The sequence below is a fragment of the Oncorhynchus gorbuscha genome, linkage group LG10 (genome assembly GCF_021184085.1).
Source record: "Oncorhynchus gorbuscha isolate QuinsamMale2020 ecotype Even-year linkage group LG10, OgorEven_v1.0, whole genome shotgun sequence".
Taxonomy (NCBI): Eukaryota; Metazoa; Chordata; class Actinopteri; order Salmoniformes; family Salmonidae; genus Oncorhynchus; species Oncorhynchus gorbuscha.
This window is the reverse complement of record NC_060182.1, coordinates 39,934,190-39,950,813: the sequence shown is the minus strand read 5'-3', so window position 1 is coordinate 39,950,813 and position 16,624 is coordinate 39,934,190. Positions and strand designations below refer to the sequence as shown.

General features: G+C 44.0%; 1 pseudogene across 1 annotated transcript in view; it reads right to left on the bottom strand.

Annotated features, from left to right (window-relative positions):
* The window catches only part of LOC124046086, a 145,630-nt pseudogene that overhangs the window by 100,837 nt on the left and 28,169 nt on the right, over positions 1-16,624 (bottom strand). Inside the window, exon 2 of the transcript XR_006840943.1 lies at positions 9,160-9,282. The product of XR_006840943.1 is annotated as a low-density lipoprotein receptor-related protein 1-like (transcript). The remainder of the gene's footprint in view (positions 1-9,159; positions 9,283-16,624) is intronic.

Below are 16,624 nucleotides of genomic sequence, written 5' to 3'. Positions count from 1 at the left end.
GATCTATGGATAGAAATATAGAACAGCAACAACAACAGGGGGAGAGAGGGGGGAGGGGATAGATACTAAGAGGGAGGGAGAGAGGGAAAGAAAAAAAAACAAGAGAGAGAACAGACACCATAATTCTTCTATGGATAGAAAGATAGAACAACAACACGACAAGGGGGAGAGAGAAATAAGAAAAAGGGAACCAGAGAAAAATTGAGAAAGACAAGTGTGTGTGTGAATTGAAAATACCTTGGGACACAATCTGCTAGTTAGTAATTAACTGAAACGGGTTATAATGCTGTAATTACAGTACTCTGATTCCCGACATCACACCCACTTGATTGTACTTTGGTCACGGGGGAGGCATGTCAAAACGAAACTATTGGGAAAGAGCAGGGAGTTGTGTTGACACCCCCTGACGTTTGACCTAAAAGCTCGGTGTAGAAAGAACTCTGTAAAGAGAGTGTCTGACTGTGTGCGTAGAGAACTATTAACAGGCCGAGTTAAACCTTTGGATTCAGTAGGCAACTAAACGTTTCACTTTTGGAACAAAACAACAAACGCCTTGAACTCCTTAAACACACATAGGTTTGTTAACCCCCGTCTCCTTTACGTTGCGAGTCCAGTATGGACACCCTAGAGCCACTGCCCCCACAGAGCAACAGTCACTAGACAGGAGGTTGGTGCCATCATGCCCGATCCCTGCCACTCATTGTCACGTTTGGCTTGACAATCACACCAATGGGAGTAGAGCACAAACAGATCTGGGACCAGGCTAACCAGTCATTCCTGGGTTGATTACTCAGGAATGACTGTTTATGTTACTCCTTGTGTTACTGCGTGTTATTTTTTTTTAAACTCTGCAGCGTTGGGAAGGGCTCTTGAGCAAGCATTTCACGGTAAATTCTACACCGGTCGTATTCGGGCGCGCGTGACAAATGCGATTTGATTTGAGTTATCTGTAGGCCGACATTGTAAATAAGAATTTGTTCTCAACTGACCTGCCTAGTTAAATATAAGGTTAATTATTATTTGTTATGTTTTTTTTATCTGTCCTGTTCTATTGCCGTTCTGGCATCTCTACTGCTTTTTTTATTTTCCTGGAAAAGGCAACGGCGGGATACAACAGAAGTCAACAGTTCAACCTGTCTAAGAGAGAGAAATCTACACAGAACTGCTGAGTTGATGATATGTGGTTATATCTGTCCTGCTCTTCAGCCTAGTATGGGATTCTGGACATCCCACTGACTGCCCCCACAGAGCCTAGTCACTCCTGGGTTGACATGTGGTTGACATGTGGTAATATCGGTCCTGTTTTGGGGCTCTGGGCCAGACCCTCAGTTACTCATCTCCATACGGTGTTGGAGAGAGAGAGAGAGAGAGAGAGAGAGAGAGAGAGAGAGAGAGAGAGAGAGAGAGAGAGAGAGAGAGAGAGAGAGAGAGAGAGAGAGAGAGAGAGAGAGAGAGAGAGAGAGAGAGAGAGAGAGAGGGGCCTCATTGTTTACAGCCTGTGAGGCAGAGTGGCTCTCACGCTGTTGGCTCTAAAGTAGGGAAGACGGAGAGAACGGCCAAGGCTGACCTGAACACGGCTGTAGTACTCGGACCTGGGTTCAAATAGGATTCAAAAGATTGCACATACTGAATGCCTGCTTGAGGAGTGAAATGAATAGTAAAATACATTAAACTCCTGAAAGACTGAACTGCACCCACCCCCCCATCATCAGTTAGGCTACAAAGCAATAGGATGTAAGTGAAATGTCCATACCACTCATGTCATTTGCCCACATAGACAATGCAGTGTTTCATCTGACTGAAGAGGACTGTGTGGAGAGCAGCATTTCAGCCACCGGGAGCCCATCAAGATCAGTTCGGGTCAATTAAACCCGTCACACAGTCACTCCTGTTCCTTCAGCCTCTGTTGAACTGAAAGGAAACTCCGGCACACCGGTGATCTTGATGTCTGTAGATTTCAAAATGGACCTGTAGGGCCAACGCTTCTATTCAAATCTGGCTCGGCTCTGGCGTTTGAAATGACAATCAACGTGATACGTCTCGGATGGGTCACACTTTGTTTGGATAGTCCTGATAGTGTGACCATCCGTAGAGCATCTACAGATGGATCGTCAACAAACTAGCTGTCGATAAGCACCCGCTTCCTAAAGGTACGGTTACGTTCAGGGTTTAAAATAAGAGTAGAAGCGTTAAGGTTCGTTTCCGGGGTGGCGTTAATGGCGTCATCTGTCAGAGCAGCTTATCGATGACTGCACATCTGTAAATAGCCCACCCAACTACCTCATCCCCATATTGTTTTTTTGCTTGTTGCTCTTTTGCACCCCAGTATCTCTCCTTGCACATCATCATCTGCACATCTATCACTCCAGTGTTAGTGCTAAAATTGTAATTATTTCACCACTATGGCCTATTTATTGCCTTTACCTCCGTAATCTTTCTATATCTGCACACACCGTACATAGATTTTTCTATTGTGTTATTGACTGTACGTTTGTTTATTCCATGTGTAACTCTGTTGTTTGTGTCACACTGCTTTGCTTTATCTTGGCCTGGTCACAGTTGTAAATGAGAACTTGTTCTCAACTGGCCTACCTGGTTAAATAAAAGGTGAAATATATATATATTTTTAAGTATATAGTTGAAACGTTACTGATCTACAGATGGACTATCCAAATAACGTGTCACCGTCGGAAGCTCTACATCAAAACAGATTTACTGTGCCTTGAGAAACCAACCATTGTAGGATTTTTTTGGCATAATATTTAATTCAACGTTTTTTCCCAATAACTCAGTGAAAGTCAGAGGCAACATTAGCTTTCATGTGCAAGCTGACCTTTCTCGAGTGGATTTGTCCATTAAAGAGGAGTCAGAGTGTTAGTTTGGCATGAAGGACGACGGAGAGGAGAGTGAAGGGGGTTGGAGACTAGACTGTCTAGGCAAGACAAGAAGGACAGGGAGTTGTTAGTGTGTGTGTGTGTGTGTGTGTGTGTGTGTGTGTGTGTGTGTGTGTGTGTGTGTGTGTGTGTGTGTGTGTGTGTGTGTGTGTGTGTGTGTGTGTGTGTGTGTGTGTGTGTGTGTGTGTGTGTGTGTGTGTGTGTGTGTGTGTGTGTGTGTGTGTGTGTGTGTGTGTGTTTAGACTAGAGGAGAACCGGGGGTTAGGAGGAGTGTCAGTCAGGCTACACGTTATTAAAGACCCTGTTAGCTCTGGAGGAATGGAGAAACCGGCTGCTTTTCTTTTACACCCTTTTCCATTTAGGGGGTGAAATCAGACCTGGGTTCAACTAGTATGCGTTTCCTTTCAAACACTTCACTTCAAACGCTAGATGGAACTATTCCATATTATTTTAGGAGTTTTCCATTGGTCCTTGACCAATGGGAGAGAGAAAGAGGAAGGAAGTGGAGAGAATATTTTGAACTATTGAACTGTGACTTTCTAGTTAATATCGAGACAACACATTTTAACTCAGGCTGAGGCAACCAACATATGTATATAAAACAAAATGTTAAAGTTGGTCTGGGTGTCCCATGTACCCATTGAACTGACAGATATTGGCGATCTAGAGAGGGATATAGGATACAGCTTGTATCCAGATTAGCTTGTACGGTCTCGCCAACTTTTACTGGCCTTTGTCACGCCAATGACCACAGGAGTTGGCAAGACAGCACAAACACATCTGGAACCAGGCTAGGATAGACTACAAGATAATTTGCCAGAGAACTTGTTGACCTATCCATGGATGGGAGACACATTCAAGCTCAGAAACAATGATATGCAGCAACATAATAGTTCCCTTTCTCAATTAAAACACCAACATTAATGTTTCATTTATCTATTAAGGCAACAGAAAATATTTATTGCACTATTTATGCATTTCATACATTTGGGATCCAAAAGGTCCATCTGTGAATACTTAAGTGTTTTTCTCCAGCAATAACAAACGACATCATTCTGGGTGTCAGCCACTTGTAGGTCCCAATAAAATCTGCATTGCAGGGAGAACGCGGACAGAATCACAGAATCCAGACATTAAAACCGAATTCAACAACATTCAAACATTTATTGAACTTCGTAACAAATCAACTAAATATTTTCTACTTATTAGAAAATTCATTACTTAATAATAAATAAGACATGATCAAAAAATGCATCACTAATTCTTATATTTTCCTGTAACGTTCTGAAACGGCACAGGAATACCCCTCTGTGTGTTTGTGTTTAAAAATATAATTTCACCTTTATTTAAATAGGCCATAGTAGCGAAGTAATTACAGTTTAGCAAGTTAACACTGGAGTTATAGATGAACAGATGATGATGTGCAAGTAGAAATACTGGGGTTCAAATGAGCAGAAAAGTAAATAAAAACAATTTGGGGATGAGGTAGGTAGATTGGGTGGGCTATTTACAGACGGGCTATGTACAACTGCAGTGATCGGTTAGCTGCTCAGATAGCTGATGTTTAAAGTTAGTGAGGAAGGAAAGGCGGCCAAAGGAGGTGTTGGCTTTAAGGACGACCAGTGAGATATACCTGCTGGACTGCGTGCTACGGGTGGGTGTTGTTATCGTGATCAGTGATATGAGATAAGGCGGAGCTTTACCTAGCATAGACTTATATATTACCTGGAGCCAGTGGGTCTGGCGATGAATATGTAACAAGGTCGTAGTGGTGGGTGGTATAACAGGCTTTGGTGACAAAACAGATGGCACTGTGATAGACTGCATCCAATTTGTTGAGTAGTGTGTTGTAAATGACATCGCCGAAGTCGAGGATCGGTAGGATGGTCAGTTTTACGAGGGTATGTATAGCGGCGTGAGTGGTGGAGGCTTTGTTGCGAAATAAGAAGCCGATTCTAGATTTAATTTTGGATTGGAGATGTTAAATATGAGTCTGGAAGGAGAGTTTAAAGTCTAGCCAGACACCTAGGTATTTGTAGTTGTCCACATATTCTAAGTCAGAACCATCCAGAGTAGTGATGCTAGTCGGGCGGGCGGGTGCGGGAAGCGAACGGTCGAAAAGCATGCATTTGGTTTTACTAGTGTTTAAGAGCAGTTGGAGGCCACGGAAGGAGTGTTGTATGGCATTGAAGCTCGTTTGGAGGTTAGTTAACACAGTGTGCAAAGAAGGGCCAGAAGTATACAGAATGGTGTCGTCTGCGTAGAGGTGGACCAGGGAATCACCAGCAGCAAGAGCGACATCGTTGATATATACAAAGAAAAGAGTAGGCCCGAGAATTGAACCCTGTGGCACCCCCATAGAGACTGCCAGAGGTCCGGACAACTCCGATTTGACACACTGAACTCTGTCTGAGAAGTAGTTGGCAAACCAGGTGAGGCAGTCATTTGACAAACCAAAGCTGTTGAGTTTTCCGATAAGGATACAGTAATTGAGACTCGACAGCCTTGGCCAGGGCGATGAATGCGGCTGCACATTACTGTCTCCTATCAATGGCGTTTATGATATCGTTTAGTATCTTGAGCATGGCTGAGGTGCACCCGTGACCAGCTCGGAAACGGAACACACACGAGTCACATGAGCGCTACAGAAATGTCGCTAACCAGTCTCTGGCTGATGCACACCTGCATTAAAGCAATAATATGTAACTTTTTGGGCAACCCGATCAAATTTACATAGAAATGTGAGTTATAGATCAGTCATTTTCATTGAACGCAAGTCTAAGAAGTAGGATATATTCTATTTCTTTGTTTCCAGTTAATTTCACAGCAGTTTCGATGGTACAATGATTCTCTTCACAGTGAGAGCTTGTTTTGTCAAACTGAAATTAGGCAAACAATTCAAATTTTTGCAACCAGGAAATGGCTAAGAACAATCGTAACATCTAAACGCAACGTCCTACAGGCTACAGCAGCCCTGAGCGCACCTCCACAGAGAGGTGGCCCTACAGAAGCTTTAGGGCCACCTTTCAAGAAGTTGTTAAACATAAGTGACTTGGGGGGGGGGGCTTGCCCTGCTCGCTGCTGTTGGCTGTAGCGCAGCGTTTCTTAAAAGTATGAACCTGTTAAATGGTGGCTCGCGACGGAAATGTGTCATTATTTCATTAAAATACTGGAATTGATTTGGCCAAGTGCTCTCTGCTCAGCAGCGGTCTCTGCTCTAGTTGGACAGCTGCGCGAGTGGGAGAGGTCAGCGGGAGATGCCGCAGTTTTCCTGGAAGATCACACCGCGACCCACACGCTGCAGCGCTGTGGTTCAAGCCACCAACTGGCTATTCCTCAACGCTGTCATGAAATGGACGCATGCCAGCCACAAGTTCTGACTGAGCTCAGTCGTCTTGAAACGCAAATACACCGATCAAATGTACATAGAAATGTGAGTTATAGATCAGTCATTGTCATTGAACGCAAGTCTAAGAAGTAGGATATATTCTATTTCTTTGTTTCCAGTTAATTTCACAGCAGTTTCGATGGTACAATGATTCTCTTCACAATGAGAGCTTGTTTTGTCAAACTGAAATTAGGCAAACAATTCAAATTTTTGCAACCAGGAAATGGCGGCGCGATTTTGCATATTCCACCTTTACAGGGTAAATGCACCAAAAAATCTAAATTGGTCACCTGATGTGGTTTGAGTATTGTTGTGAACTTAGAACATCCAATTTCCTTGTAAGAAATAAAACGTTTAAAAAAAATAAAAAAATGGGGGGGGGAAGAGTGGAATATTGGAAAAAAACAGAGAACAGAATTTGGGGAAAAACTAAACGTAATCAGGTAAAAAATGTAACAGATTTTACAGAGCCCAAACTCGTCTGATGAGTCGTCGCCCTATGATGAGAGACGCATCGCAATTAGTCACCATTATAATCTCCTCCATACCATATACACTCACACCCATTACATAGTGAGTGTCTGGGTGCAGAGACGGAGAGGGTGGCTGTCATCTGTGACGGTCTTGCCTGAGGCCCGGCCTCTCAGAGAGACCACACAGATGAGATGAGGCCGAGTCTAGACACGAGCAGACATCCCTCTGAATAGCCAGACTAAACAACCGGACGTCATTAGAGACAGCCATTAACTCACTCGACTATAACTGCCCAACCGGTCCGGGCCAGACTGGGCAGTCGGACAGAGCAGTCTCTACACTGGTGTCCTTCAGACAGACGGAGAGGACAGAACCTGACCCAATGTTACACTGGCTGAACAAGGCTTCACCTCTTTACTGCACTAATTAAAATGGTGACGTGAGCGCAAAGAAATGGCCACCGTACAGCAGCCCTGAGGGCACCTCCACAGAGAGGTGGCCCTAGAGAAGCTTTAGGGCCACCTTTCAAGAAGTTGTTAAACATAAGTGACCTGGGGGGGGGGGGGCTTGCCCTGCTCGCTGCTGTTGGCTGTAGCGCAGCGTTTCTTAAAAGTATGAACCTGTTAAATGGCGGCTCGCGACGGAAATGTGTCATTATTTCATTAAATTACTGGAATTGATTTGGCCAAGTGCTCTCTGCTCAGCAGCGGTCTCTGCTCTAGTTGGGCAGCTGCGTGAGTGGGAGAGGTCAGCGGGAGATGCCACAGTTTTCCTGGAAGATCACACCGCGACCCACACGCTGCAGCGCTGTGGTTCAAGCCACCGACTGGCTATTCCTCAACGCTGTGATGAAATGGACGCATGCCAGCCACAAGTTCTGACTGAGTTCAGTCGTCTTGAAACGCAAATACAGCGACAAATTTTGTCTCTTTCATACAAACTTTGCGTTTTGTGCGGGGAAGTGCTTAGTAATGAGTCTCTCGAAACAAACAAAATCTATAAAACGACACGTCCTGACCAAACATCCAGGCACTACTGGACATGACAGTAAACCCAGGGAGTCATTTCAGAACAGGGTAGAATGCTCCAGGAAACAGTGCTTGCTTCGAAATCGGAAACGTCAGTCAACTAACAAGGCATTGTCGTCATCTTATAACAAGAGATGATAAGCAGAAATAAGGGAGTAGTCCCTCTCATAGTAGTAGATGCGAGTTTCTCTTTCAAACAATCCCCTGGCCTTTTAACATTACACAGATAATAGCTAACGTTAGCCAAAGCAAGCTAACTAGCTCCTGATAGTGCAACCCTAAGACACGGTACAGAGGAAGAGGAAGATGAACAATGATCAGGCCTACTGTACATTTTACTGTAGAAATTATTGTTGAAAACAAGTCTAGGTTGGAACTGTTGCAAGTAATCATTTTTATTCTGAACTGGAATAAACTGATTGAAGCTAGATGTTTTTTGGGACAAACACTCACACAGTTCCTTGTTGCTCATCTGCAGCAGGAAGTGGTCTCCTGCCTGACTGAGAAAGCAGCAAGATGTTCTGGTCCAGTTTGGCACCTCCTACCTATGCGAGTCAGGGTTCTCAAGTACAGAAACAGTGTCAATGCTGAGTATGACCTCAGTGTTGGACTGTCAAAAACTGAGCCCAGAATAGACATGCTCGTTGAAAACTTCAACCAGCAACACACACCATTAGGACTGTGTGTGTGTGTGTGTGTGTGTGTATGTATGTATGTATGTATGTATGTATGTATGTATGTATGTATGTGTGTGTATGTGTGTATGTGTGTGTGTGTGTGTGTGTGTGTGTGTGTGTGTGTGTGTGTGTGTGTGTGTGTGTGTGTGTGTGTGTGTGTGTGTGTGTGTGTGTGTGTGTGTGTGTGTGTGTGTGTGTGTGTGTGTGTGTGTGTGTGTGTTCTGGTCTACATCTGTGTGATGATAAATCAGTTTATTCCAGTTCAGAATAAAAAATATATATATATTTTAACAGCAAAAGTTCCAACCTAGACAGGTGTGTAAGAGTGTTTTTAATGGGGAAAAATAAACATGAAAAGATATTTATGGGTATTTCTTTGTTATTTGTTTTTGTCTTTATTGCATTTTTGTTTTAGGCATAAGGGCAATGAAATGTACCAATATTTACGTATAGTTCAAATCAAATCAAATCAAATTTATTTATATAGCCCTTCGTACGTCAGCTGATATCTCAAAGTGCTGTACAGAAACCCAGCCTAAAACCCCAAACAGCAAACAATCGGGACCCAGGAACACACAAGATTTCTCATTTGGGTCCTAAGGCTGAAAAAGTTGAAGAAACCCTGCTGTAGAGGACTATACTAGAACTGTACTTACAGGTATCAGATATCACGTAACATGCAGGCTAACTGTACTTACAGATATCAGGCGCTTCGTCTGATCCGTCCGGACAGTCCTTCTCTCCATCGCAGCGCCATCCTTTAGAGATGCATGTCACCTGGTCCTTACACACAAACTGCTTAGGACTGCAGGTCTTCGGAGCTGGAACAAACACAACACAGACAAGGTGTTATTACCAACATTTATCACAGAGTCCTTAGTTATTTTTGGAGAATTGTCCCCCCCTTCACCAAAGATCCTGTAATACAACGACATATGTAATTCTACGATTTCCCCCTATACTGCATTACTGTGCCTGTATTTCTGTAAAAAAAAAAGAAAGAATGTATGAATGTTTTATTTTCAACTGAACAGAAAGTAGGCTGGAGAACCACTAGTGAAGACATTCATTGGATCAGGACTGTTGTTGCTTTTGGTGTGTGGTTTTTTTTGTGGGCAGGTTGTTACAGCGTTAGCATATAGACTCGCATAAACTGGCCTCATTAAAGTGGCGCTTCACAAGGTTTCCCAGAGTGTGGCTGAGTCTTACCAGACCAGACTTGGTCTCAAGTACTATTCGTTTGATTTCAAATACTTTCAGCGTTTGGTGGAGCCTTGCCTGGAGTGTCCGCTGGGCGGGGTTGCACATTTTGAGACTATGCCATTGGTTTAATAGTGCCAGGCAAGCTCAATCCAGGGCAGCTAGAGTATTTGAGAGATGGCAAATACTATTTGAACCCAGGTGTGAGTTTCAGTTTAACCATGTCAGCAGAGGGGCAGTGCCAGACAGAGCTAGAGGGCCATTGGGCCGTCAGAGCCACTCTGTGGTGCTACCATGTGGTAAACCAACCTCAACAATCTCTGCTGACACGTACTGCTCAGAAATACCACACCGGGATTTTTCTCAGAGGTCAGAGAAAATGACTGACTGCTCAGTGATGACCGTGAAGACTGTGGTAGAAATTAAAATGCTTCTGGTCGGTCGGTTACGTTGAAAACCCCCTCAGAGGTTAATCAAAAGCAGAGGGAAAACGGGCTGTCTGGGGAGAGGAAATAAACAAACTGCTAACCGACTTAAAGGCACCAGTGTTGGGAGTGAGTGAGTTTGTAGAAGAGTGTGGGCAAAACTGTTTTCTGAATGAGGTGCTCCACTCCCTGTGGTGGATTGGATACAGAGCAGGGTTATTGACCTTGTGTTGACCCATGCATGGTCACCCAGCAACAGGGTGTGTGTGTCACCCTGGGCCTGGACTAAGGCCTTTTAGTCTGGAAAATTCCATCACAGATCATGAGGGGAACAGCCTGGTTTGTTGCTGACAGCCAGGTCCTACATGACAAATATGCTAGTTTGGCCGACTGGCAGCTTTGCCTCATTGTATCTGGTTCCTGCCTTTCAGTCAGTACATTGGTATTCAAATAGAGGAGGAGGCAGAGGAGGCGGCGGAGGAGGAGGTGGTGCTGTTGGGAGGCAGAGTTGAATACTGTTGGCAAAGACTCTTCTCGTGAGTCAGCAGAGTACGATCACGATGTGTTGACTAGATGAAAATGAATCATTGCTGTAGGATTAAAACCAAGCACAAAACTAACTCGACAAATAAACCACCCCTCCCAGACAGTTACAGTGGTTCCCAACTCTAATCAGGATTCAGGAGGAGAGAAGGGTACTGTATTGGTCGTGTGTCTACCTCAGCTGGGGACCTCATTGTTACTGTACTTGTTTTAGAGAGAGCAGAGCAGCAGTGTTGTGGAAACAGAGCAGAGTCCCACACACACACACAGAGAGAGAGAGAGAGAGAGAGAGAGAGAGAGAGAGAGAGAGAGAGAGAGAGAGAGAGAGAGAGAGAGAGAGAGAGAGAGAGAGAGAGAGAGAGAGAGAGAGAGAGAGAGAGAGAGAGAGAGAGAGAGAGAGAGAATCGCAGGACATAGCAGACCATCTCATTGTGATTCTCTGCAGGAACTGGCCCCTCTCGCTCTCCCTCCCTCCCTCCCTCCCTCCCCCCTCCATCTTTCGTTCCCTCTCCCTCCCTCAGCACATCATTTAGCAGGCAGAGCGGTGTTTGGGGGAAGGGAGCGGAACACAAGGGGAAAGTGATGTGACTGCAATCACAAGAGAGTATGGGGGCAGTGTATCATTGTGGTCATGTTCTCTCTAAACTGTCATGCTAAGGGATTTAGGGCGAGAGAGCCCTGGGAGTGAGTGAGTGTGTGTGTGGACTCAAACGCGGTGCCTCATGAGTGTCAGGTTATTGTAAATACAATTAGAAGCTGAAGGGTCAAATGACAGCCGTCTTTAATACACTAACAGCACCGTGATGTTTGAAATGATTAGGAGAGTGACGGTACTTAACATTCAGAGCCACGTCGCCTCTCTCTTTCCAGGCCTCTCTATTTACACTCAAGGACGTGAGAGGACAGACGTTTTCCAAAATGAAGGCATTTCCCAATGTGACAGGAATGTAATATGTGAACACAACCATGAATGGATAGGAGAGAACGACTCTCCGAGTGCACAAGTTTCACGAGGCCCTAGCAACCGCACAGGGGAGGGGCAAAAATAAAGACGGAGGGAGAGAGAAAACGCAGTCAAAAATAATAATAATAATAATAATTCAAATAAGAACAGACAGAAGCCGATGACCGAAGGAACTTTGATGACATGCACACACCTAGTCCCAAAGAGGGCCCACTGAGATGGAACAAGAGGCGAACCATGGCCCGAGGGCTATTAGTAGTTACAGCTTCCTCTTTATTGGTCATTTATGACCATTTCCTGTATTTGTCAATTCTGCAATGCTGTAAATACATTAGCTTCCCTTGCACTGATAAACAGTACTACCCTTCCATTGATACTACCCGTCCTTGAGACAGTCGCAACAGCTGAACATAGCCAGACAAAAGGCAGGTCCAGCAGTGAGGCCGGGAGAGGAGTGGTACTGAGCCCAAATCAGGCTGCTGTGTGTGGATATTCTCCTCCTCGTCCCCTGGCCTTTCTAAGCCGAACCTGGAGCATAGATTCAGGTAGGAGAAGGGACCAGAGAAAGTATTAAAGCCTAGAGTAGGATGCTATGTATGGGCATTTCCCTCTCATTCCCCTGCCTCTCCGGAGCAGCGAGCCTGGAGCAGCTCAGCCACTTGTTCTCCATGACTGGGCATAAAAACTGGAAATAAAACATTGCGGATTCTAATTTTATCAACGCTCCACCTTACCAGTGTACACACACACACACACACACACACACACACACACACACACACACACACACACACACACACACACACACACACACACACACACACACACACACACACACACACACACACACACACACACACACACACACACACACACACACACGGGAGAACCTCCAGGGGTAATTGGAGGTTGCTGGCTAGCTTTTCCCCTCAGTCGTACCCTTTCAAAGCACAGTACTGAAATATCTCAGACAGAGATGGGGATTGTTAATTCCTTATTAACGACCTTGTGTTTTCCCCAAAGGCAAGGCCAAAATGCTGCAGACGGTGCAACATCAACCTGGGATATGATAGTAATCATTTGAATATGTTTGAGCTCCAGAAGGGGGGCGAACGAACGAATGAAAGAAATGAATGGCCTTTATTTGCCCTCCTGGGACTGGCTGGACCAAACAGTAAACAGGGGGTATTTAAAAGGCCATGATGCCAGCGGAAGCTAGAACTGGCGTTGCCAGTTAAATGGACTTCCTTTTCCTGCCACCTCTGAAAGGTGACTTGGATTACATTACCATTGGTGCTGTTATGACTAGACCTCCGGGAACATCCATCAATTAATCATTTCTCACCTCACAGCATTTCAACCAAAAGGAAAACAGCCACAACAGAATTGTGTAAGTCATTCAAATGTGTTAAACCTCGCAATGCTGCCGGCCCGGACGACATACCTAGCCGCGCCCTCAGAGCATGTGCAGACCAGTTGGCTGTTGTGTGTTCTGACATTTTCAAGCTCTCTCTAGCTCAGGCCGCTATCCCCACCTGCTTCCATATGCCCAATATCATCCCTGTACCCAAAAAATAGAAGGTAACTGAACTGAATGACTAACGACCCATAGCACTCACTTCCGTCATCATGAAGTGCTTCGAGAAGCTAGTCAGACCACATCACCTCCTCCCTCCCCAACTCACCTACCGCCCTGACAAATCCAAGGACGACGCAATTGCCATTGCACTGAACACTGCCCTCACCCACCTGGACAAAAATGAATGCATGTGTGAGGATGCTGTTCATCGACTACAGCTCGGACTTCAATACTATAGCACCCTCTAAGCTCACGGCCCTGGGACTGAACTCTTCCCTACAGAACTGGGTCCTAGACTTTCAGACGAGCCGCCCCGAGGTGACGGAGGTAATGTTGCCGAGCTTCGACACTGATTCCCATCACTAGGATCCCACAAGGGTGCGTCCTCGGTCCCCTCCTGTACACCCACGACTGAGTGGCCTCACACAGTTCCAACGTCGTCATCAGCGAACTTGATGACACGACAGTAGTAGGCCTGATTACCAACAACGACGGGACAGCCTACAGGGAGCAGGTAGACTGCCTGCCCTCCAGGACACCACCACCAAGAGGATCATTTGGGATCTTGTCGCACTAAGAATGAGTCAGTGATTGGGGTTGTTATGTTTAACATGTAACAAGGTCATATTAGGATACTAAACTGAAACGGATGAAGACACCTACAATAAGGTATTTCTACCGTTTTGATGTCAATGACTGTCAAAACAGTCTATTTATTACACTCAAATAAATCACTCTAATTTGTGATCCAGATTCAATTTGACAGCAAATTACGAGTACTCATTTCATATGTACACTACCATACAAAAGTTTGACGTCACTTAGAAATGTCCTTCAATTTGAAAGAAAAACACTTTTTTTGTCCATTAAAAGAACATTGTTAATGTTGTAAATGACTATTGTAGCTGGAAACGGCAGAATTATTATGGAATATCTACATAGGCGTACAGAGGCCCATTATCAGCAACCATCACTCCTGTGTTCCAATGGCACATTGCGTTAGCCTTTGAATTTATAAACTTGGATTAGCTAATTGATCATTAGAAAACCCTTTTGTAATTATGTTAGCACAGCTGAAAACTGTTGTTCTGATTAAAGAAGCAATAAAACTGGCCTTCTTTAGACTAGTTGAGTATCAGCATTTGTGGGTTTGATTACATGCTCAAAATGGCCAGAAACAAAGAACTTTCTTCTGAAACTCGTCTTCTGAGAAATTAGTGCTATTCAATGCGAGAAATTGCAATGAAACTGAAGATCTCGTACAACGCTGTGTACTACTCCCCTCACAGAACAGCACAAACTGGCTCTTATCAGAATAGAAAGACGAGTGGGAGGACCGGTGCACAACTGAGCAAGAGGACAAGTACATTAGAGTGTCTAGTTTGAGAAACAGACGCCTCACAAGTCCTCAACTGGCAGGTACATTAAATAGTACCCGCAAAACACCAGTCTCAAAATCAACAGTGAAGAGGCGATTCCGGGATGTTGGCCTTCTAGGCAGAGTTTCTCTGTCCAGTGTCTGTGTTTTTTCGCCCATCTTAATAATTTATTTTTATTGGCCATCTGAGATGTGGCTTTTTCTTTGCAACTCTGCCTAGAAGGCCAGCATCCCGGAGTAGCCTCTTCACTGTTGACGTTGAGACTGGTGACGTTGAGACTGGTGTTTTGCGGGTACTATTTAATGAACCTGCCAGTTGAGGACTTGTGAAGCATCTGTTTCTCAAACTAGGCACTAATGTACTTGTCCTCTTGCTCAGTTGTGCACCAGGGCCTCCCACTCCTCTTTCTATTCTGGTTAGTGCCAGTTTGCGCTGTTCTGTGAAGGGAGTAGTACAACGCGTGTGCGAGATCTTCAGAAGAAAGTTATTCGTTTCTGGTAATTTTGAGCCGGTGAAACAAACCCACAAACGCTGATGCTCCAGATACTCAACTAGTTCTTTAAATCAGAACAACAGTTTTCAGCTGTACTAACATAATTGCAAAAGGATCAATTAGCCTTTTAAAATTATAAACTAGGATTAGCTGTAACGGTTTTCTAGGTGTGAAGGAGAGTCGGACTAAAATGCAGCGTGTAGATTGCGATCCATGTTTAATAAACAAACGTAACACGAATCTAAATACAAACACTACAAAACAATAAACGTAACGAAAACCGAAACAGCCTAATACTGGTGCACATACACACAGAACAAGGACATCAAGACACTAAGGACAATCACCCACGAAACACACAAAGAATATGGCTGCCTAAATATGGTTCCCAATCAGAGACAACGATAAAAACCTGCCTCTGATTGAGAACCACTTCAGACAGCCATAGACCTAACTAGAACACCCCACTAAGCTACAATCCCAATACATACACACTACATACAAAAACCCATGTCACACCCTGGCCTGACCAAATAACTGAAGATAAACACAAAATACTTCGACCAGGGCGTGACATTAGCTAACGCAACGTGCCATTGGAACACAGTAGTGATGGTTGCAGATAATGGGTCTCTGTACGCCTATCTAGATATTCCATTAAAAATATATATATTTTTTTTTAAACAAAAAATTCTGCCGTTTCCAGCTACAATAGTCATTTACAACATGAACAATGTCTATACTGTATTTCTGATCAAATTGATGTTATTTTAAAACAGACAAAAAGGTGATCTTCTTTCAAAAACAAGGACATTTCAAAGTGACCCCAAACTTTGACTGTAGTGTATATTACTGTATTTTATTCTACTGTATTTTAGTCAATGCCACTCTGACATTGCTCATCTTAATAATGATAGATTTCTTAATTCCATTATTTTACTTTGATATGTATTGTTAGATACTTTGTGTGTATTGTTAGATACTACTGCACTGTTGGAGCGAGGAACACCAGCATTTCGCTACATCCGCAATAACATATGCGTACGTGACCAATAAAATTGTATTTCAGGTGAACGCTCTAATAAATATAGCGGATTTTGCTGCACTCGCATTTCTTATTTACTACTGATTTATGAACCTCAAATAAACCTATAACTAATAGTATAAACTACTTATAAACCCTTATTCCTTCCATAAGTCAATGTTGGTTATCAGACAAAATTAACAATATCTCTACAGGCCTACTGTATATGGAGGCTTTGTACACATAGACGAGAGAGACGAGAGAGAGAGAGTTCTATTGTAAATCAGCATTAAATAAAAAAGCAGAGTTCTTCTCTCAATACCCATTAGAAGCTGAGGAATGCGCTCAGTCAGTCTGGCCCACTTTGTAAGATTTGTCATAATATTTGCTCAAGAAATACCTGAGAGGTGAAAGCCTTTTCACACATCTGTCTGAGGAGGTCACAGGAAGCTACTGTATGTCTGTATCCGTGTTACTAGCCAGTCTGGAGGAAGTACCCTGCCCTGTATTCACTCACACATTCAAGCATCTCAGAGTAGGAGAGGTGATCTAGGAT